This window comes from Cyanistes caeruleus, chromosome 2 (assembly GCF_971803275.1).
Source record: "Cyanistes caeruleus chromosome 2, bCyaCae1.hap1.1, whole genome shotgun sequence".
In the NCBI taxonomy this organism is placed as follows: Eukaryota; Metazoa; Chordata; class Aves; order Passeriformes; family Paridae; genus Cyanistes; species Cyanistes caeruleus.
In genome coordinates, this window is record NC_141702.1 from 92,563,022 (window position 1) to 92,586,871 (window position 23,850).

The 23,850-nt window shown below is 38.8% G+C and overlaps 1 protein-coding gene across 1 annotated transcript in view; it reads left to right on the top strand.

Moving 5' to 3' along the window:
- The first annotated feature begins 12,624 nt into the window (after positions 1–12,624).
- Positions 12,625–23,850, top strand: part of LRFN2 (leucine rich repeat and fibronectin type III domain containing 2) — a 97,904-nt gene continuing 86,678 nt past the window's right edge. The window contains exons 1-2 of the mRNA XM_023924532.2: positions 12,625–12,717; positions 13,147–13,272. The gene's annotated coding sequence lies outside the window, so the exon portion shown is untranslated. The remainder of the gene's footprint in view (positions 12,718–13,146; positions 13,273–23,850) is intronic.

Sequence of the window (23,850 nt, forward strand, 5' to 3'; positions counted from 1 at the left end):
TACTTCTCTGAAGCAATTTCAAGCTAGTGTAAGTTGCTTTATTAATAGATAAATATACAGATTTAACAAGCAGTTCTCTCTCCCTACACAGGAAAACTAAGGAATGATATGTAACCACTGAAGTAATTCTTCTGTCTACGAATTCCCACCATCTTCTGCAAAGCAAAAAAGTGCAGTATTTGGTCTTCCTTGTCAAGTTTATGATGTTATTTATGATTCAAGCTGCTGCGTTTAGGAAGGGGTGTATGTTACCCAAGTTAATGGTGTTCAAATGTGAGCAAGCTCTTACATCTCATCCCAATTAGAGTGGAAGAGTAAGTGCTGGAATTCAAAAATTTACCCCAAAGTTGTCTTCTTACTCCATGATGAGTGAGCCTGCATCCTAGGGCTGCTAATGCAGGTCAGAGGCTCATCCTTTGTGGCTGAGGGCAATGTCCAACTCATTAGTTATTTAGTTCTTCAAAATGCATCAGGATGAGGGTACTATATGACTGAAACCATCCGAGTAGGAGATTTCCTGCAGAGTTTAGAGGCTGTACATCTGTTATGATGACTTCGCTGATCAACCTGAGTATACAGTCACTGTTAGTCCAGGATTTAGTGGTGTACAGAAACTTTGTCAGACCTACAACCACATAAAAACCCATGTCCTTTTTTCAGTCAGACAAGTATCCCAGCTACTCCAGACTGTGCTCATGGAGTGGAAAGGAAATTGGACATCCTTTTTCCCATTCTTTCTGTGACTATAAATCAGTCTGGCTCAATTAAACCCAGTTTAAATAATTGCTTGAGAACAGCAGCCATATCTCTTTGAGCTATAGAGTAATTACAGCCTTATTTAATTGCATGGTACTTAATTTTTGCTGACTACTGAGTTGGTCTCCTGAAATGTTAAAAGACAGATGAGGCATTGCAGTACCATAGTTAAGTTCTCTGAAGAAAGTTTTCTTTCTAGTAACAGAGTAGAAGGAGATGGATAGAAATCTGAGATCCCAGTAAACCTCTACAGGTGGGGAAGGGAGTTAATAGCTAGGGAAATAGTCAGGCTATTTCAGCTCTGAAAAAATTCAGTGGCAAAGGCCATTGCACTGATCCAAAAAATGCTGTGAATTATCAAGTTTTGCGTTTTCACTTTCCAAACTAAGAATCACTCTAAGTGGAGAGAAAAAAATAGATGGAAAAATGGGAATGGAGCATAAAGCCCCTTTCATGAAAGACATATAATGAGCAGAGAAAATTGCCTCTTTTCATTACAGCCTTAAGCCTGACCTCATGCTCTGTCTCACAAACTGTATTTTTCATTATTATCCTTATAAATATCTTATATTCCATGTATTTATTCTTCTTTTTGAAGAAATTCAGACAATGATGGCAACGACAGTGATGAGGGGCTCTGTTTTATGGGAGCTAGCCTGTTAACCACTCAGCTTCTAAAGACTCCAAAAGGGTTTCTCTCCCCAGATTTATAGTTAATTAACACTTTTCACCCTCAGCTGATGATATTTCAGACTGAGTAAATTGTATCTATCATTGCTCAAGTGGAACTGTCAGATACATGAACCCCAGATTTCTTTCATTGAAAATAAAATAAAAAGAATAAATTCTTTGGATAGATAAAGAAAACTAGAGTCTTACCCTAGCATAGATTATGGATGGCATAAAGAGAAAATGTAAATCGTGTATTAATCACCAGCTACAGTTGTTTCACATTAAGCTTAAATCTTGGCAGGAGCATTGTATCTAATTCTCTCAGTGTTTTACAGAGGTGGTAGAAGCTGAGGTGGAAGAGTGCCAAAAGTATTTATACTTCCTTCACCAAGTTAAACAGAATCAATCCTGACTATACAGCATTACACTTCACTAAAAGTAGGGCCATAAGTTCCATTTTTTGAAAAATGAAACTTATTGATGTAGCTAAAAACTTAGTGACATAATGCTATATCCCAGTAAAGATATCTAGAATGCCTAATTGTCCAGAAATACAGACTGAAATGATCCTGAATGTGGAGAAAAACATTAATTTTTAAAAAATTCTAAATTCCATAATTTTCCTTTAATAAATGGGGGTCAAGCAGCACTACCCACAATTCTTCAACATCATGCACCATTTTAGGAGATTGAATCTGAGTTGCTTATCAGTCATAATCTAGAGGTCTATCTATGAGCTGATGTTTTCTAGGATGTGGGGGTTTTTTTGTTTGTTTGTTTCCCTGTATAGGTGTGGCCCACACTGAGGATGCTGCTGTGCATTTGGCTCGGTTAAAAGAGTTTCTAAAACAAATAATTAAGATTTTATATGTCATTATATTATTGGCTTATCTCATCAGCATCCATAGGTTTGCTTGAGTCTTTTTTCTTCATTTTTTTTCTTCCAAGTCTCTTCTCACAACAGACAGTTTCCAAGTTCTTGGCATCTCAACCTGGGTCATTTTAAGAAACTTAGTCCTTTTTTTTTTTTTTAGTATATTTTGGAGATATTTGTTCACAATATTCCCTTGTATTGATAGTATTCACTGACTTTTAAAATGTTTCAGTTTTCTCTCTTTTTTTTTTTTTTTTTGTCAGCAGAAGGAGATTCAAAATGCAATCTTTTTAGGCAATAACTGACTTCTTTCCTTTGCAATTTTTTTCTGAAAAAAATATTCACTACTGACAATCAAAAATAAAGGAAGAAAAAAAGTTAAATATAAGTTTTCTTCTCAAAAGCTGAAAGTTGCAGTCATTTCAAGTGTAACAAGCATAACTCTTAGAGAAATTCTGCCAACTTGTACCCTTTGGGATAGAAAGAAATGTGATGGAGGCAAAACCTTTTTTTCTGCTGATCTGGTTCAGTTGTGCATTGCTTGAGTATGAACTCTGAAACCTCTTCTAAAATGGGCAGATCACTTACCTAAAGTTGAATAATTTAAGAATTTCAGGTGTTCCTAAGAAATGTGGTTTGAAGAGCTGACATGTTTTCAAGCTGGTTTGACACCCTGCATCTTAGACAGAAGTTGACAACACAGAGCTTCTGCTCTTCCGAGTCTCCTTTATGTGGCCTTGAAAAAGTAAAATCTCCTTTCTTATTGCTGTATCTGTCAGGATCAAATATTTATCATTAGACGACATACCTTATCCATAATTTTAGGGGTGGAAAGAAGGTAGCAATATATCTTATAAGAGATTGACACATACAAAGAGCCTAGAAAGGTTAATTCTCTGCCTGTGCACCACTGCCTCTGAATGGAAGCTTTGTAACTGAAGAGGGAAGACCTTCTTTACAAGTGTTTTCCTTATTGAAATGACCGTTTATTGTTTATTCATGCTCAGTATAGCAAGGAAGACCTAGTTTTTCCAAAGAGGATATTTATACTGCTTTCTAATTTTCCATTTCAGTGGTTTTATGACTTGTCCTTCAGGTTTGCTGAGTTTTCTCTGATAGGGGAATTTTCCTCCTCTCATAAGCAGAGAGGCACAACTTGAGAAAGAGTACAATGTAGAATTATTATTTTTTTCCAATTACAGCAGGTAAAAAAAAGCCCCAAGAAGTGTTAATGGGTCTTCTGCACTTCTTGCAGATGTCCTGCTGGCCAGTCAAGTTATTTAAGTCTCAATGTAAAACAGCATAATGAAACTGGAAGGAGTAGGAATGCAAAGCTATCTCTACAGAGCAATGGATTCAGAAGTTTCCTGTAGCTGTTTTTCAAGTACAATATAGGTTTGTGATTGTCTGGGCTTGGCAAGAGTGAGAAACCCCATGGACTCAGTGACACCATGGTTGAGGAATCCAACTCTCTATCAAACTCTGACATCATTTGTTTCACTTTTTTAGCCAAGTGATTCCTTTAATTTCCCATGAGAGCAAAGTGATTCACATAATAAAAATTAAAGATTATTTCCTTTCCTTCAGGGACACTGTGAGCTAGAAGTCACCAAAAAACACCTTAGGAGACTTTTGGAGCACACAATATCTGTGTAGGTCCAAAATAATTAAAATTCTGTGTGTTTAGGGAATTCGTTATCACTTTGTTTTGGTGGGATTTTTTTTAGGATTTACTACAAGATAGGGCATTGTTCCACAGAGGGAATATAAAGTGCTTTTATTGAAAACACTTTGCAAGGGTGACTAAGCTGTAGTCACCTAATCATAGTACACTGCTAACTTTCTGTATGGAAAGTTAGGGCTAGATCCCTCTACTATTAACTGTGCTGTCTGCAGCTTGGGTCACTGGGGATGAAAAGTCACAGCCTTTTCATCATCATCGCAGCAACCACCTCTTTGGTCTCTCATGTGCTGCAAATATTTCTCAATCTAGTTTTCATTACTCTGTCTGGACAAACATTTGGGGTGCTTAAGGATCTAGAAACTGCAAAACATAATGTGAATTTCTACTCTCCATTATCCTTTCACACATCACATAGAGAACTGAGAAAGCTGCTCTACTCCACATGAAGTTTTAATAAGAACTACATTTACGCTTTGCATACTTTGTTAGTGGATGGGAAGCAGTCCATGAACAATATTTTTATCAGAAAACAGTATGTTTTGGAAGGGAACTTGGAACTCAGGAGCTCTTTAGAACAAACTCCTGCTTAAAATGGAGTCAGCTGTGAGGTTGCATCAGCTTAATAGGGCTTTATCTAGTCAGGTCTCAAAATATTCCATAGATGGACACAACTTCAATGCTTGACTGTTCTCACTGTGAAAAAGTCTTCACTTGTATCTGACTTGAACCTCTCCTGATTTATTTATGACAATCTTCTTTTTTTGTTGTCCCATCCTACTCCTCAATAGTGACCCTGGTATTGTCTTCTCAGTCACTTTCTTGTATGTATTAGAAGGTTAGGTCTTGCTAAGTTTTCCTTCTCCGTGCTTGTCATGGCTATCCCAAAATATTGCCAAGAATTCTCCTTTAAATTGTCTCAAACCAGGACAATACTGAAGATGTGTATAGGCAATTTTCCTTTAGTCAATGGTGCCACAGTCAAGTAATGCCAAGGTTTTGGTTATTGTTATAGTAATGTGTCAGTTTATTTCATAATTAGATATGTATTACAAATAAAATAATTCCTTTTGCCATATGAGGTTAAGCACTACCAGAGTGACCCACTCAACAGTCTAGCTCAGTTCCCATGTTTAGTCAGATGGAAGTTCTCTGTGATTCAGTCTTATCTTTTTAATATGCAAACTTTGTTGACTGAAGCCTTGGAGGAATTGTTCCTCTGCCTCAGCAATACACTGTAAGTCCCACTGTTTCTTTGAAAATATGGTGAGAGATGACACAAAATTACCCATTTACTCATGGGACACAACATCAGCAAAAGTCTGAAGGCAATTTTACTTGCAGGACAATATTTTTGAAGATTTTGTTATCATTCTTTCAGAATAGGGTCTTGGCTTTCCACTCAAGATATCTGTGTATGGGTTAGGAGATGTACTTTCAATTCCCTATTCCACTATCAATTTCTTTTTAGACTGAATAGTTATAATAACAGGGCTTTTATCTAATCTTTCCTTATAGACAAAGAAAGCAAGCAGGCATTTCCAGGGAATGGTCAATTCCCTCCTATACAAGACATTGAAAACAATTCTGCCCTATAAGACCCTCTTTTTGTCTAATGTCTCTTACAGAAAAATCTTGTTTCCTTGCTTAGGTACACACAGCTACATTTCAGACTTCTCAAGTTAGATGAGATGAATTTTACTCAGAGTTTTTCTGAGCCTCAGTTCTTGGCTTTAAACTTGTAACTGTGTCTCAGGAGGGATTAATTGAAAGGATAAGAGCCTTAGGGACTTTGAGATATCCAGTACCACACAGAGCTTGGGAACGTGGTTTAGTTACATATAAGCCTCCATTAAGGCATAGATAAAATACCTGTGTGGGGTGAAAGCAGTACAAAGACTATGATGGAAGACATGTAGTTGAGGTCCTTTCAGAAAAAGGCACAACACAACTCCTAACTTCTTCCTCCAGATAAGAGCATGGAGAAGGTGACACTGCCTCTCCATGCAGGTGAATCTGCCTTTCAGCAGCAGCACTTAAAATAAGGAGGAACCAAATTAATAAAACTCATAAATCCACCTCAGCTTCTTCAGTTGCAAATCATGCTTTAAATCTTTATACGGAATGGTGCAATGGGTATAATGTATGATTTCATTTCAGGTAATTACATTCTCCCTGCTTAAAATTATCACCATAGTTTCCACTGGGAAAATGATTCTTCATTTCCCCCTCCTGCACCCTGCTGGGTAGGTACTACTGCTGCCAGAGAGTAGCTGCTGTGTGCCACCACCATGCTCTCCACATACATATATATACAAATTGTGGTGATGTTAGAATGAGTCCTGCATATGCAGACTTTTGTCCTGAAATTGGTTGGAATTGCCTGGGTGTAGCTGAAAGCATTATCTGACCTGCAGTTTTCAAACCACAGTGGATGAAATCAGTGCTAGAACAAGATTTTAATCAAGTCTCCAGAATCATATAATTCTTCATTCCCCAGTGGGAATCCATTTTGATGGATTGTTAGATGAGATAATCTGGGGCCAGGCGGGGTGAAAAAACTTGATGGCTACAAGGCAGTATGAAAAGTCATGCAATGTAGTCTGGGCTTCTCAGGAAGCTAACTGCCTCCCACATGGATTACATGGTTCTGCCAGAGGTGATTTAATTGGTCTGGTATACAGGGCAAACAACCTAGAAGAGCTCATGAAGTCACTGCCTGTTGAAGCAAGTAGCAGCCAGAAACAGACAGAGAATAGCTTGTCTTAAAGCTCCAAACTAAGCTGGCAACACTTTTTAGCTAGGCACTGAGACATTAGGAAGACATAGCTAAAAGCCAAGTGGATGCCAGCTTTTCCCTCTTCTGCCAAATACACACTCAGAGCAAGCCTTATTCTATGGCCTTCAAGGCAAGTTCTACAATTAATTTGATTTTAAAACTCCCTAGTCACATATGGAGTTTTGGTTTTCCAGTTGGTTTGGTCTTTTTCCTTTCCTTTTTTTTTTTTTGGTTGGGGGAGGGGGGGAGAGTGGACACTCTAGTTGATTTGGAGGTTTTTTGGTTGTGGTTTGGTTTGGTTTTGGAGCTGCTATATTTATATTCCCAGGCAGCTGGCACACTGTGGTGTGTGTTAGAAGTCCTGGAGCCACCTTCCTCTTGGCATGAAATGAGGCAAGACCCAGGTGTTCACCTTGTTGACTGTATTGCTTCATTCTTCTACATTCCTACAATTGATCTGTTTCTCTCTTTTTTCTTTTTTTTTTTTCCTCTTTTTTTTTCCTTCCTTCCTTCCTTCCTTCCTTCCTTCCTTCCTTCCTTCCTTCCTTCCTTCCTTCCTTCCTTCCTTCCTTCCTTCCTTCCTTCCTTCCTTCCTTCCTTCCTTCCTTCCTTCCTTCCTTCCTTCCTTCCTTCCTTCCTTCCTTCCTTCCTTCCTTCCTTCCTTCCTTCCTTCCTTCCTTCCTTCCTTCCTTCCTTCCTTCCTTCCTTCCTTCCTTCCTTCCTTCCTTCCTTCCTTCCTTCCTTCCTTCCTTCCTTCCTTCCTTCCTTCCTTCCTTCCTTCCTTCCTTCCTTCCTTCCTTCCTTCCTTCCTTCCTTCCTTCCTTCCTTCCTTCCTTCCTTCCTTCCTTCCTTCCTTCCTTCCTTCCTTCCTTCCTTCCTTCCTTCCTTCCTTCCTTCCTTCCTTCCTTCCTTCCTTCCTTCCTTCCTTCCTTCCTTCCTTCCTTCCTTCCTTCCTTCCTTCCTTCCTTCCTTCCTTCCTTCCTTCCTTCCTTCCTTCCTTCCTTCCTTCCTTCCTTCCTTCCTTCCTTCCTTCCTTCCTTCCTTCCTTCCTTCCTTCCTTCCTTCCTTCCTTCCTTCCTTCCTTCCTTCCTTCCTTCCTTCCTTCCTTCCTTCCTTCCTTCCTTCCTTCCTTCCTTCCTTCCTTCCTTCCTTCCTTCCTTCCTTCCTTCCTTCCTTCCTTCCTTCCTTCCTTCCTTCCTTCCTTCCTTCCTTCCTTCCTTCCTCCCTCCCTCCCTCCCTCCCTCCCTCCCTCCCTCCCTCCCTCCCTCCCTCCCTCCCTCCCTCCCTCCCTCCCTCCCTCCCTCCCTCCCTCCCTCTCTATCTCTATCTCTATCTCTATCTCTATCTCTATCTCTATCTCTATCTCTATCTCTATCTCTATCTCTATCTCTATCTCTATCTCTATCTCTATCTCCTTTTTTTTTTTTTTTTTAATTCCTTTGCGAATGTTTCCTTCTCAAGATATATTTACATTTTATTCATGACTCTGTCAAGATTAATTTCAGCACTGCACACTGCCTGTGACTCCTCATGTATAATGAATGAAGCAGCAGCTGGTGCAGCTGACAGCCTGGGCACTCCAAGGGCATATACACACCAGCATCATTGGCAACTTCCTACCAGGAAGGATTTTAATACCCCTGCTGTCTGAAAGGCACCTCGGGCCAGGGCATTCTTTAGGAAAAAAATTGTGGTAGCTCTAAGCAGAAGGTACTTTTCAAATTACTTTCTCGTTGTTTATCTATGTGCATTGATAATATGATGGCTTTGGCTCCATCACTGTCTTAAGGCTCTAACATGCAGTGTCAGGACTTGATTACCTTGGTGAAATCCTGTGGAATTACCGTAAGAAACTAATCCTGGATCTGGAGTAGCATACAGATACAGCCTCTGTTTTGCCTTTTCGATCACACAGAATAACTTTTTTATGTCATAGCTCTCCATAGGCCAAAGATGCTTTCACACTGAATATGCTCTCAGAGAGTCAAAATCTGATCTCTGATTCTGCCACTGGGTTCTTGAGTAGCCTTGTCATGTTGTTACCACTTGATGTTCCATGCTCTTCGTTCAAAATAGGGGTTAACATTTCTGGTTTCCTCCAGTATTTTGCCTATTTAGATTAGAAGCATCTGTAGAGGACTGTATTAGATGTTTGGATGGACCCTAACACTGATGTCTTGATCTTCCTGGAAGTTTTTATGTTGAGCCATAATAAGAGCAATTATGGTAATGAAAAAATGTTTACTGGATTCCTAATTGAATTGCTGCCTCAGCCATGTACAGCACTCACAGTCAAGCAAAAAAAACCAAAAAACCTGTAGAAGTTATCCCAACAGTTAGGTTTTTGACCCTTATTTAAATGATGGAAAAATCAAGTTTGAGGTAATTTGTAAAAAGGCATTTCAGATTAATCTTTAAAGATATCAAAAGAGAAAAATTTCTAGATGATCAAGTTTGATTGTGTTTCAATATTTCTAGTTATTATGACTGCTTTAATTTTAACTCTGTAAATACTTTGAACATTTCTGCTTCTTTGCAATGTTTGGGTTGTAAAGCAACATACAGCATACCAGATTTTCATCTCAGAATTGAACTCGATTTTCAAACTATGTCAGGCAAAACCTCAAATTGCAGAACTCTCTTCCATCTTCACATTTTCTTGTGAATACAGCTCACAAGATCCACAATCCCTCCCTAGCATCATGATTAAGTATTATCTGTCTTCCCGTTCATGAAAGTCTTACATCGTAGGAAAAAAAAAAATATCAGTGTTGAGTGTTATAAGATGGTGTCATTAAGATGTCTTCCAAAATACTTGGTAAACATTACAGTCTTAGTTGATGATTAAATATCTAATTCCAGAGAAATTGGACAATAATCATACTCTGACTTATTTGTGCATAAAAGACTTATTTGTGCATAATCTGCTTCTTGGAACTTCAATCCTCCCATGCAAGTTATCTTGGTTTTTATTGTTGCTGGTATCTGTCTATAACATGCCATTACAGAAAGCCATGAGACCCCAGCACAGGTGTAAAAATAGCCTTAGAAGCTGAGAGAGCATGAATGTGATGTTTTTAACTTTCTTTTAATAACTTTAATAATTTAATAATTCTTTTAACTTTCAAATTCTAACATGGCAAGTCGAGGTGCTGTGTGCTTCTGAGGACCTTCTTTGTATTGAATGTCTTCCTTATCCCACAATAATTTATTTAGGTGTATTTTTATTTGGCTGTTTGATCCAAGCATCAAAAAAATAAAAGAGTTAATTCTCCTGTCATAGAAAATAATCTAAAATTTTGGGAATATTCATTAAAATATTTAGAGAAAATGACTTGTCAAGAGCACATTGGGTGTTTGGTTAGAGAAAATGACTTGTCAAGAGCACATTGGGTGTTTGGGCTCTCCTTCCAGTACCTACCTGAGCTTGGGGAGAAGCATGTCTCAACCCCCGGGTTGTCTATGGCATTAAATATTTCTTTGAGCAAGGAGAAGACAAGAAGGCATGCCTTCTGGTCCCAGGTCTGATTCTGCTTCCCTTTCCTCAGTTTGTTGTAGTGTTCAATGCAGACCAGCTTATTTTTTTCTACCTTTGAAAGAGCAACTGCAGAAACTTGCTCACCAGTGGCAAGGCCATAGATGTCCCAGAGCTTAGCTGGAGGGGCTGAGCAAGCCTGTTATGTTGCTGGCTGGGAACCAACCAGACTTGACTTGTGTCACAGGTTAAAAAATTCTTTACTGTGTTCAAGGTAGAAGTATGGACATGCACAGTGTTTTTTCAATCTAAAATCTTGGTTGCAAATAGCTTGGAGTGCCTCCTGATACTTGGATCTGTGGTATTTTCTCAGTACAAATCACCAAAGAATTCACAGAAGAGTACCTCAGTTTTCAATTAAATGGTGTGGTTTCATGCAGAGCAGAGCCAGAACTAAGAATCACGAAAAAAAAAGAACCTCTTCTAGTCCAAAGACTGGTTAGGAGAAGAACCAGCCAGCAGACATGCTTCTGTAAACTTTACCTGAATTGTGTCCCATGCTCTACCAAAAAGCCAAGGTGGTATTTGCCTTTTTCAGGAATAAATTGTATCTTCATTTCAAGGCTTTTCTTGCAATAATTTGTAAATGTGAAAAATGCTTAAGGGTGTTAAATGCCCCCAGACAGTTCCAAGTTAGAAATGAATTTCCAGGGACACTTCGGGAACTATTTGTCTCCCTGTCTGAGTGAGTTTGTTGTTCCCCTGCTTCACATTAAGAGGAAATGACATATTCACTGACAAAAGATTGTATCTTTTAGTGGTACTTCTAAGCCCACAGAAGAACAGTTCCCCAGGAAGCAATTTAATTCCAGCTGGAAACAAAATGCATGTGTATGGCTATATACGAATATCTATTTTTAAATTAACCTTTCTTTTCAGTTTGCTATCAGTCACTAATCCAAAACATTCTAGATGGAACAAATTTGGTTCCGCAACACTGAGATCATTATAGTTCAGGATTTTAAAGAGTACCAGAAAGGTCCCTGGGCAGCCAGATCAAATTGTTCATATTGTTACATTGCTGGAAAGGGACCTGCAGAGGATTTACCTTGTACACTGTCCCGGATGATCACTCAGGTGTTAGCAGGGGCCACTGAGATTCTCTCAGTAGGTAGCCAAGATGAATCTACCCTGTTGAAAGGATGAGGGAATTCAGCAGTAAAGCTGTATTTGCCTGTAGCTGTTCTCTTCAGTGCTGAAGGGAGTACTGGAATAACTAATTTATGAGCATGAGAAGCAAAATCTCTGTATCTACACACACAGCTGCTGGTTTTTATCCTTTCTGTTTTTCTCCAAAGTAAATGTTATAGATACATATTATATTATTGGCTTTTCGCAAATATTAAAATGAATGTTATATGTATAATGTTGGAAAACTTTGCTGTATTTCTAGAGTTTCTTTTATTTCTGTTATTGATAGAACTTAGAAATAGTGATGTAATACACATATACATATATTTTAGGCTGTAGTATGGTATTAAAATAAAGACTGCTTTAGTTCATATAACCCAGAGACTAAAAAGATAGTCAGAAACACCACCGTCATTCTTAGATTATCTTATCCAGATGAAGCCAGCAGTGACTGGAGCTCCAAGGGAAGAATTTATTGAACCTCTGTTATCAGGGAGTGTGAGACTCAATGGAGCCAAGAGGATTGATCTACTGGGGAGGGGTGAGTTGAAGCTAAACAAAGGAACATCTAATGCTTTAGAGGAATGTTTGAATCATGCATAAGCATTTATAAATATGCAAGAGATTTCTGTTTTTAAGGGACAATCCTTTGTTAGTAAGGCTTGCTCTTGGCGGAATGTTGAAGCACTCAGCCGTGTTTGTTCATTTTGCTTTATTTCTGTCTCCTAATTGTCTTTCTATTAAACTTTTTAAATTTTATATAAAAAAGTGAACCTCATTTTTCACAGTAGATGAGATTATTGCTGCATAAAGGCTTTATTTTCTCTTACATACAAGGTTCTAAATTCAGAATAATAAGACAGAAATAAGAGCAAATAATCCTGATGGCCCAGTGGCAAAAGAAATCAGAGACATAGGAGGAATTTTGTTTAACTTTTCTTAAACTAGAGTCTAAATCCATTATCACTCTTCCTATGAAACTTCTTAATATCAGACCAATTCCCTCAAAACACCTATTTTCTGCAGAGTGCTTTTAATCCAGATCTTTAGATTCAGTAATAAATTTATTGAGTAAAAGGAGACTGCAGGCAGTATTTCTGCAGTCAGTATTCAGAGTGCACTTGATTGCATTAGTACTTGTATATGGTGTGTTACATAAGCAGGAAATGATTAAGACCGGTTGAACTGTAACAACTGTTCTTGCCAGTAATAACAGCCACCATTATGCATGTGAAATGCAATCAGCCACTGTGCTTCAGGGTGTCAGCTGATGGCTTCTGCTGCTGAAGGTGTGCAGGGGAGGGTCAGAAAGCAATTCCCTTTCTTTATGTATTGCCATAACTCAGTGGTTGAAGAAAGGTGGACATGATTAATGGCTGGCCTTACAGAGATTAGCACACATTGCTCAGATCCAGGTTGTTTTCCTTGGTGCTTTGTATGTGTGACTAGTACCTACTAAGGACTTCCTTCTCTCTGTGCTTGCTGTGTCCTAAAGCATATTTCAGAAAACTGGGGCTGTCTCTGACAGGCAGCCAGACCTTGTTTGTAGTATGCTACAAAATTCAGTGAATTAATAACAAAGGGTAACTGTTCATCTGGCAGAATTATGGAAGAAACTGGGCCAAGATGAATGTCAATATAGCCTTCAGTAAGCAGTTTCTCTTCCCTGAGCTGTCAGAAAAGTAATTGTGTCTCTGATTACCCATTTTTTCCCACAGCACCTACTGGGAGCATCCTAAGTGTGTATTCTCTCTTCCTATAAGGATAATGCTTGTAATAATGTCCTGCAGGTCCACATGCCCACCCTGCCACCCACCTACTCCTCCAGGAGCTGTCTAAGACAGGTCAGTCAGCATTTTTATTTCTCTGTGGATCATGACGATAGACACAGTCCTACTTTAACATACACCAGCACCAAGAGAGCTTCCACAGCCTAACTCCAACTTTACACCAGAAAAAGAGTGAGCAGATTCAGGCCAAGCAACTGTCTGTAAATGATTAGAAGCAAATGGGATTTGGCAAATACGGAGTTGGCAGGAGGCATTAGAGAGCAGTGCTTCATCAGTAGGTTCCCCATGGCGCTCTGAAGGGTCATTGTATGTACTGGCAGAATTCTCATGTTTTCTTGCTTCCTCCTTCCCACAGGCATTTTGGGGAGGAAGATTATTCTTTTCCATATAATCACTTCTCCCCTCCCTCTCCCCACAGTGCACTCCTCCTTCACAGGTCTGTTTATCATGCTGAGCCATGATGCAGGGTTTTTCTGTACTGTTTCTCCTCTGCCCCCCTTTCTCTCCTTACATAAATTTTTGTTGCAGAAGCAGAGCCTCGAGAGATTTTTGATCAGTGAACATTCAGGGTTTCATTAATTGCTTCTGCATTTAATAGGATGCCAGCAAGGAACTAAGTGAATGCTAATGGAGTGCTGAAAGAGAAGGTCCTGCTTCAGGTTTATCCTCACAGATATCTCAGGCACTGACAGGAGGAGTCTATAATTCACTACTTTGAAAGAGGCATCTTCCTTTACTGAAAGAAAGAGGTATATGCTCAGGAAGCTATGGAGGCTGGGGTGATTTGGCCTTTTTTGGCCATTTTCTTCAAATTGTTAACGGATCTAAGCAAATTTTTCTGGCTATATAGGCAAAGGCATTTGTCATATTGGGGGTGTATTGTGCATCTGGAGACTATCAGATCAGACACATAACCAGGGATTTGAACTATGCCTAAATTTCTGTATTCCATACATCTTAGGAGTTAGAAGTATTTAGAGGTATAAGTTCTTTCAGAAAAAATATTAGCCATCAGTGTTTTGGTGAAATTTTAATAATTTGTTTCAGAGCTTTGTTAAATTATTGATGGTTGTGGCTGTTTTTTTAACATTAGCAGAAATAAAGTTTTCTGTGAAGAGTGAGATAAGGGTCGATAAGAGGAATTAAGTGTATAGGGAAAAAAGCCAGAAAAGCAACATTCAGGCTTCAGAATGGGTACTCTTCAGGCTACTGTAGAAGAGAGGAATATGACAGCATAAAATGATGTTTAATTTTAAAAAGCTGAAACAGCTTCAAGAAGGCACCAGGATTTTTCTGCCATGGGATATGTAGTTCCTCAAGACAGAAAGACAGACCACCATAGAGCCATGGGTATTTCAGTCTGATAGTAGACACACAGGCATGGCACACAGTCCCCACACCAGTCAAAAGATTTCCGTGGCTGGGATGCAGCTCTCCATATTCCTTCTCAGGTCCCTGAAGCCTGGCTTTGCTGGCTGAGGCTGTCTTGGGTCAGGATCTTGCAGGTGGAGTTGTGCATACCAGACCTGACTGCCAAATACATTTGTTTTACAGTTCTTCTGGGCTGGAAGTGTATAAGTTATCAGTAGGTGTAAGTGTGAACATGCATTTATCTCTTCTAAGAAAATTCAAGGGATTGTCAATCAATCTTTGAGGAGTTTACCTTGTTCATATATTAAAGTGTCTGGTGAAATATCAGTCTGATTCTGCATGCTTCAGCTGGAGATGACAAGTTCATTCCTAATGAACTGATTACTTAGTTTAGCATTAAACTGCTACATTTAATGGCCTTCAACCCTCATAAACATATTTAACAACTAAAGGGATTATAGCTGCCAGGTTTGCTGTGTCATTACTATAAATTAATCTAAGAATTTAGTCAAAGATACCACCAGAAGCAAAATAACAATGAGGTGTTGAAATGATAAGTACTTAGAGCAAAAAAAAAAAAACTTTTGTATTGAGAGTTCATTTTCAAGAAGGTTTGTTGTAAGCAAATGTAAAGGACATAGGTGTAATATTTCCCCCACGTACATATGCAAAATTATATACTGTGCTTGGAAAATTTTATCACATTTTCTGATGGCTTTTTTCAAATTTTCAAACATCTTGTTTCAAAGTCGGGAATGAGGGGCAAACTGGTAAGGTTCTTTGAAATCAATGGTAAAAATTACACAGACCCTGGGAATTTCAAACCTTAGTGTTGATTTTACACCTCTAGGGAAAAAAAAAAGAAAAGAAAAAAAATATTCTTCAATTTCCATCCATTGAAATCTCCACAAACCAAACTTTATCTAGGGCTGTCGAGGCTACACCTTCCATGAGTGGCTGTGTTTTCACAGGAATCGAGTGCACACGGCTGCCCATCTTAACATTCTGAACATCAGGTCTGTGATCTCAGCTGTTGCAATTGTGTTTCCTGATCTCTCAAATGTCAGAACTACATCTTCACCAACTATTCATATAGCCCAGTAAAGGTGTATTTAGGGCATACTTTTCCCTCCCTTCTGGAGCTCTACTGTCTTCTACCTTACATGATACAACACTAGATTTTACCAAAGGGAGGGGTAGGAAGTGAAAAGTATAGAAAAGGACTTAACCTTCAATTCCTACTAGGTGCCATGGCTATTCGTCCCACATCCAATCTACATTGCCATCCTCCATTATTCTCCTTTTACCCTTCAAGACATGAGTTATAGCAATGAAAATTAATTGTTACAGGCATTTCTCAGTTTCTGGGACAATTTGCTTTCGGTTTTTCCCCTTTCAGTTTATATAAATTTATTGATCCAGGTCACAGATTCATTGTTCTTAGTTGTAGACAGAAGATGTCAGCATTTCTAGAAACTGAATCACCAAATGTCATGCTGAATGACCAGAAAATGTTAAAACAACTGTGAGCACTCACACAAATCTTTGTTAGGAAAGTTGCTGAGCAGCACCTATGAACTTATTGGCACAGACATGTAATTCACCATCTTAGACTCAGGTGTCCAGAACATTATTTACATCTAACTAAACAACCACATGCAGTCTTTTTGAAACTTATGATTTCATTCAGAAGGTTACTGGGGAAGATAAGTAACTCTTAATGCAGTTATCTACTGAATTAGAAGCTCTTCTGTAAGTTTCATCATCTATCATCAAATCCCACTGATAAAGTTGTTTTCCTGTTAGCACCTGGCACAATGAAGTGACTGTTTTTTTCACATATCATTGCTCTTTATTGCCTTTTCCATCCAACCTCCCTTTCTAATGTCCTTGTGTCCATGTTATGTGTTTATCTCCGTGAGCTAATAAACTGAATCTTACCTTAGGCAACAAAGTTTCTTTGTGAACAGTTTTATTTGTGAAAGAGTTAATGTGAATTAAATATTAATTTCTCCGTGTCCATTAGGACTGATCTGAATCTTAATGAACATTGGAGAGTTAACAGATGCTTCATTGATGTGTATTGTACTTGTCCCTTTCAATGACTAATGTATAAATTGTAGAAAATAAATGGAAAAGAATCAAAGTAGAAATATGGATCAGCAAAAGAAGTTGTGTTGCTTGGTAACATGGACCATGTACCTGCCAGATGTTGATCAACCCCATGCTTTGTGTGGCATTTGAGTCAGAAGATAACTATTATCAGGGGGTCTCATATCAGGCTGTTGCATGAGCTGGCTAAATGACTAGAAACAGATGTTACTGGCTCCTACATCCTACTCTCTTGAGCCATTCCCTCCAGAAAGCTCCATTTCTGCAGAGTATGATTATTCCTTATTTCAACTGTGTTATACATACCATTAATCTTCCTTCATTTCCTAGTTATTGCTGTCACCTCCTTCTGTAGCTGGAAGGGACTTAGAACTGACAAACAAGAAAACTCCTGTCCTGTAATCTGCTGACAGTACAGCATATCTGTTTCTTCCACTCCAGCTTCAGGCACTGTGCTTCCTCATAAACATCAACTGAGGAAGATTAAGACTAATAAATTCCCTCCTAATGCATCAGATAGGAAGTGGTGGAAGAAAGAAAAATTTATACACATAGATGTAGATACTGTTGGTAGTGGAAGTAGTTTCTTATATGTTGAGTTGCTGAGTGCATTTTTAACCTTGTCTCATGGATTCATGAAGACATTATTGAATGTTAGTTGAAGTTTTCAAAGGGATGCTAAATCAGGGTCTAGAAGTTGTGAGCACCTAAGATAGGTGGCAGAAGCTGGAAACTTTCATTCAACCTCTAACTGTACTTTTATTTTCTCCAGATATTCCCAACAGATGTTAATATATCATAAATAAAAATCAGTAATCATCTGGGAGATGGGAATACTAATATTATGCTGTATGTCACAAAAAGTTGGCTGAAAGTAGGTAGTGAGAGATTAAGACAAGGTGCTCTAAGGCTGACCAGGAAGCTGTTGAAAGAAGCAAAAAATTAGACACATCTTGTTTGATACAATTCAGAGAGGGGTACAGAGGTCAACAGTCACAGCAAGACCCATCAAAGAGAATCTGTCAGTGTGACCTGGAGCAGAAAAAAGCATTTCTGTGTTTTATAAACTGAAAGGGATTTTTTTTTCTGCTCTTGGCATACATTACTTCACCGTTCCCTGCCCTTTATATGTGTGTGCTGATCCAGCTTCTCCTGAAATGTACGTCATTGTCCAGGGGTTTATCCGCATCTGTGGTTACTGAGAGTAGTTGCTACTAATTTAGGCAATGCATTCCAAGAGGTTCCCTGGGTTTCAGTAGGGAAAGTACAGGAAAAAAATCAACACATTGGTAGCTGTTCTGTTAAATTATGTTTTCTTAAAGAAAGATGCTGGCTGCTTCCTTTATATGAAAAAAATATAACATTGAAGCAAAAATAATCCTGTGATTAATTTTAGAAAACATATCTGTAGTTGTTTTTTAAGTTTTTTCACCTCCCTTTATTTTTCTGTGTTTCTCTGTGTGTATCATCTCTCACCTGAGAGCACAGCAGATAACAGCTCAGTGATACCTTATTGATGTACAAGGGATTGTCATCACTGTCTAGGCAATATGCACTTTTCCATGTGCTTAGTCTAAAAACATTCTGTACTGTATATATTTCCTATGTTTCTTACACCTGCTTCTCGTCAAAAGCCAGCAAAGATAAAAATACGTATGCTTGCTCTCTAAGGAAGTGGATATTTTGCTTGGATGAATGCTAATCAAATGATTACATTCAGGCCAAGTTTCTCTTCAGTGTTTCAGTAGAGTGTTATGACCCAGCTATAGGAGATTGCCTGACAACAGGCTTTGGATGAAAATCAGGTAACTGAAGACCTCTTTTGACTAAAGATTATTAGGCATTATATTGCTAATTATGACCAATGGGATTGTATGCCTAGAAATCCTTTCCATACTTAGACGTGCCACATCACATTGTTTTGGAACTTCAGCACAGACAAACGAACTCAGACCTGGAAAATCTTCACGAGATCCCAAAAAGCAAGTTTTTATTTTAATCTCGACAATTGCTTAGTTAGGCTGTGGTATGGCCACATCAAAGACCCTAGGATGGTTGCTCTGTATTGGAGAAAGGCCCTACAAAGATGATCAGACTAACTCAGGGCTGGGCTGGGCTCAGTGCCACTGAGCTAGCACAGTGCTGTATTTAGCCAAATACCCTTATAAGTCCAGGCATATTTACATATGCAAAAACTATGTTAGCCTTATTCTTGAGCCTGACTTTGGCATTTGGTTTGGCTCCAAGTGGCATTGCAGTGTCACAGTGCTAAACACAGCTGAAGGGCTCAAAAGACCCTGTTAGCCCATCAGATACCCTTTTTTGAAAAGCAGTTATTGAATTTTCACCTTAAAAAAAAAACTTTAAAGATCTAAAAAATTGTGATTAAAAAGGCAAATGAAATGTGTATGCTTCTGCTGGGGCAAAAAGACCAGGCCATTTTTAAGAGTTCTCTACAGAAATATTTGCACTTTCAGACTTGTCAACAGGACACAGAACATTTTTCTCTGTAGATCATCTCTTCAAATTTTGTATCATTGTAAGTCAGTGGTATCATGCCAGTCTGTGCCTAATGAATTGATGAAATCATGCATGTCAAATGAATTGCTGTCCACACTGCCATTGACACCAGAAAGAATCTGTGGTGGCAGAGAAGACAGAAAGTAAAATAGGCAGAGATACTTAATTATTCTTCTGTAGATGTCAAAGAGTTATTTGTGTTAAAAATGCTATGTCAGCCAATCAAAGTAGTCACATTCACAAGAAAGGCATACAGGAAAAAGGCCTGTGATATTTTACTGAATCTCTGAAGAACAGAGTCTGTGGGATCTTACCCTCTGAAGGTAAACTGTGACACTCCTTGCCATTGGTCCATCAAATAAAAACCACATCTTTTGTCTCAGAAAGTTCTGAGAATATTCTAGAGAAATGTTGATAAATGTCTGCTCCATTCCTCCATAAACACTTTGGCCACTATCAGAGACAAAAAATGGATGAGGTGGCTCTTTCATTTGATGCTTTCATATAAGCAAGGATTCAAGGTGTAACTTTCATATGTCCATTAGCTTCTAAGATATTCAATTTGAAATTTGACATAGCACTGTTAAGATAAAATTGTAGGCTATCCAGAACAGTCAGTTATTAAAATGGTCTCTTATCATTATTGTTTTTTGAGTGACATAAATTATGGTAATGGTGATATGAAAAAGTTCATTATCCATACTTTTATCTCTAGGGGAAAATAGTAGTTTAGAGCATTAGGTAGAAGGTTGGGGAGCTAGGTATTAGTTTCAGATATATTACTGGTTTCTAATACAGCCCCAAGCAAAATACTTCTCTGTGCCTTTTCATCTGTTAAATGATGGTGACAGAGCTCTGTGAAACCATTTGGCCATATTAAAATGGATAGCACTGTTTGATAGCTTAGAGCTCATTATTATCACCATGCAGAATGCAGCAAAATCAAAGCACCCTGAAATTCCTTCTGTCCTCACTTATATAACTTATTCCATGAACTCCAGAGCATTTCTTCTGAAGATATACATCAGATGGAATCAAGTTAGAAAATACAAACCTTCCATATCTCTCTGGGGTTCTAGATCAAACTGGTACAGAAGCCCCAGGAAATCATAGAAAGGTTTGTTGACTCTCTTCTCATGGGATACTATCATAATTCAACCAGTGTCACCCTGGGCTCTGTAGGTCAATTTAGCCAACCACAGAATCACACATAATCACAGAACTGTTAGGGTTGGAAGGGACCTCTGGAGATCATCCAGTCTAACTCCACTCCCAAGGCAGGGTCACCTAGAACAGGTTACATGGGGATGTAACTTGCTCGGGATATATTCTATCCTTTTGTGCAGATCATTGATATGCAAGTAGAATAAGTCTGAATCCAATACTGAACCCTAGGGAAAGCACTGGCTAAAGGCCTCCAACTGGATTCCAGTCCACTGATCATGACCCTCCAAGATCTGCCATTTAGCCAGTTCTTGATCCACCTCACTGTTCTTTCATCTAACCCACATTTTCTGAGCTTATCTAAGAGGATGTTATGGGACAGCGTCAAAAGCCTTACAAAGTCAAGGTAGACAACATCTACCGCTTTCCCCTCATCAACCCATCCTCCCATGCCATCACAAGGGCTATCAGAAATTATATCAAGCATGATTTCCCCTAGGTGAATTTGTGCTGACAACTCCTGATGACCTTTTCTTCTGCAGGATTGGTGATAACCTCCAAAACAATCTGTCACATCACCTTGCCAGGGATGGAGGAAAGGCTGACTTGCCAGCAGTTTTCTGGCAAGAAAACTCCTTGCCCTTTTTGAAAATTGGACTAACAACAGCCTTCCTTCAGTCAGGCATCTCTCCCTTTCTCCATGATTTTTCAAAGATGATGGAGACTGGCATAGCACCAAGATCTATCAGCTCCCTCAGCACCCATGGGTATATCCCATGAGGGCCCATGGATTTTGGCTTTGTTACAACCCATAGATTTCTAGTTCTTCTCGTTTATTCTCCATGCTGCATATGTTTGTGTACAAGCACTCTGAAGTGGTAATCAATCATCCAGGTTCCCTAGAAGGGTTGTGAGAGAGTTCACCATAGCCATGAACACCCATGATACGGTTATCCCTTTGTTCTTCAACTTGAGAGAAAGCCAGGGAGTACCTGTCACTGCCCTTGTCAGCCTGGCTTACTCTCCAGCAGGAAGAAGTGCCATGAACATTACCACTTCAGACCCCACCCCTCAAGTTCAAACCAAACTAAGCAGTCAAAAGGGGAAAGCTGATCTTCAGCTCAGCATCTCTCTGGCAGCCCAAATTCCTCTGCCCATATAGGCAGCACTGTTGCTCCAGGTCCCCATATCAGGTCCCCAGATCTTTCTTTCTTCTCACTCACTTCAGGGACTGAGTTCTCGCTTGTATTTTCTGTAAGTTCCAGTCATCTCTGCTTAATTCCTTTCATAGCAATAGTTTCCATCTGTGGAGTGGTGTTCCTTTTGGGCCAATGAGACTGTTTAATGAGAAGATAATCTTGTTCCTTCATAAGGAAAAATTACTCAGCATTACAGTTTTCCACAGAGCAAACAAATTGTAAAATAAAATAGCATATTATGCCCTAAATAATTAAATAAGCAATGAGATATTTGTCATTCTGCTATTCAACAGACTGGTGTTGACTGAGAAAGCAGATATTCCAAATGATGTTGGCTTCTCTGTCAAAGTGAAGTTACAGAAGAATACTAATTGTCGAAACGACAGAGTAGCATTCCATATTTTTTCCCTCTGTGACTTCCTGAGCAAATTCGTTCCATTTAATAGTTACACAATTATTTTTCTAAATGACAGCAATCTCAGACTTAGAAAATTGCACCAAGATTCCTCTGTTTCTCTTGTGCTACTACCAGGGAAGGTAGCATGATCACCATTTAGCTGACAGATTTGTTGATGAACAAAGGAATTTGCTCACTTGTCACAACAATAGTGGCTCAAATAGCTGAGCACAGTGGTGGTGGAGTTTCTTTTTGTTGTTGTTGGTTTGGTTTTGTTTTGGTCTTGGGGTTTTTGGTTTTGTTGGTTTGATTTTAGTTTTGTGGGGAGGGAGTTGCTTTCTTTAGTCATCTCTGTGTCAGCAGCAGTGGAAGATAGTGATACAAGGAATACAGTGCTTTTTCTATAATAGTGAATATTATTGTTCCAATAAATAAAAAGCTGGGACGGCAGAGATATTTATTTGGCTCATTGCACAGTAAACAGATGGACTGGACAATAGTGCATGTTTGGAATTTAATGCAAGAAGATGCTGTCCCAAATATTCAGTAAGATATTTAAATATTAATAATGCTTAGAGAGTGTCTGTGTTACTCATGTAGACTTGAAAAGATCCCAAACTTGTATGTGTGTGTGTGTGCTTATAATTTTCCCTGCTTCTGGTAGATATTCCTTCTCAATGTTTCATGTTTTTCATTTACAGTAACAAGTTTCAATTCAATCCCTGTTTAGATTTGTTGCCTTGCAAGCTATCACACCCAGAAGCACTTGCTGTGTCCCACTGGAAGAAGGGACTGTGAGGCTATGATTTACACAGCAACAACATGTGTTTTTTTCATTCATGTCGTGAGCTATATGATCTTAAAACTGCACACACACACACCCCACAGTCATAGACACTCCAGCTAAAGTTATATTTAGAGGTGTACAAAATGTATAAGCATTGACTTTCTACCCCTCCCAGAACTGTGGACATAACTAAATCAACTAGCTTCACTGGCATAATAGATACAAAAAAAATTATAGCAATAAAGATTTTATTACTCTAAAGTATTTCTAGAATAACCTTTTCCCCTCTCTCTTAAAAGAGAAGTAAATGGGATACGTGATAGTGCGGCAAGAGTGTTTTATAGACATGCTTGAGTAAGGCAGCCATTTCAAAGTCATACCAATAAAAGGCCAGCTCTTGCTGCCATTACTCATTTGTACAGTCCTAATGACTTCAATACAATGATATGCTTGAGCAACTTGAGCAGGATTTAGTACAAAATATTCATTTCAGAATGGTTTATTGGAAATTAGAAGGTTTTATCTATGCTATAAATAATATCTTGGGCTATGAAAAATGAATTGACATTTTAACATCTAATTCAAATTGCTAAAATAATGGCACCTTTCAGACTACTTGTTTACTTTTTTCCTCCTGTCTGCTGGGTCTGAAAGTGTACCACTCTGCTTTACTTTGGATTTTCAATCAATATCACTTTCCTGTTCCAGTTCAATTATGGGTGCTTGAAAGTCAGAGTAGTTACTTTCATCAGCTTCTTTTCATGACTTTGTTTGCTCTTCATCTTGTTATTGAAATACTTTCCAATAAACAATGGCTATAGAACATCTGTTTTGAGCAAATCTTTCCTTTGGGACCTTCTCTGTCCTTTGTAAAATGCCTTTTGTCGATCCCTGTTTCATCTTACAGATGTTATCACCAGTGGTGCAAGGAATAGGGAACAGCACATTGTCTATCTCCAGCTCTGGTACTGCTGAGAACTGTTTTGGTCCCCACAGGGACTAAATGATCCCTGGGATCCCAGAAACACCAACCCATGGCATGATCAAGGCACATGTTCTCATCATCAGGCGGCCTTGGAGCT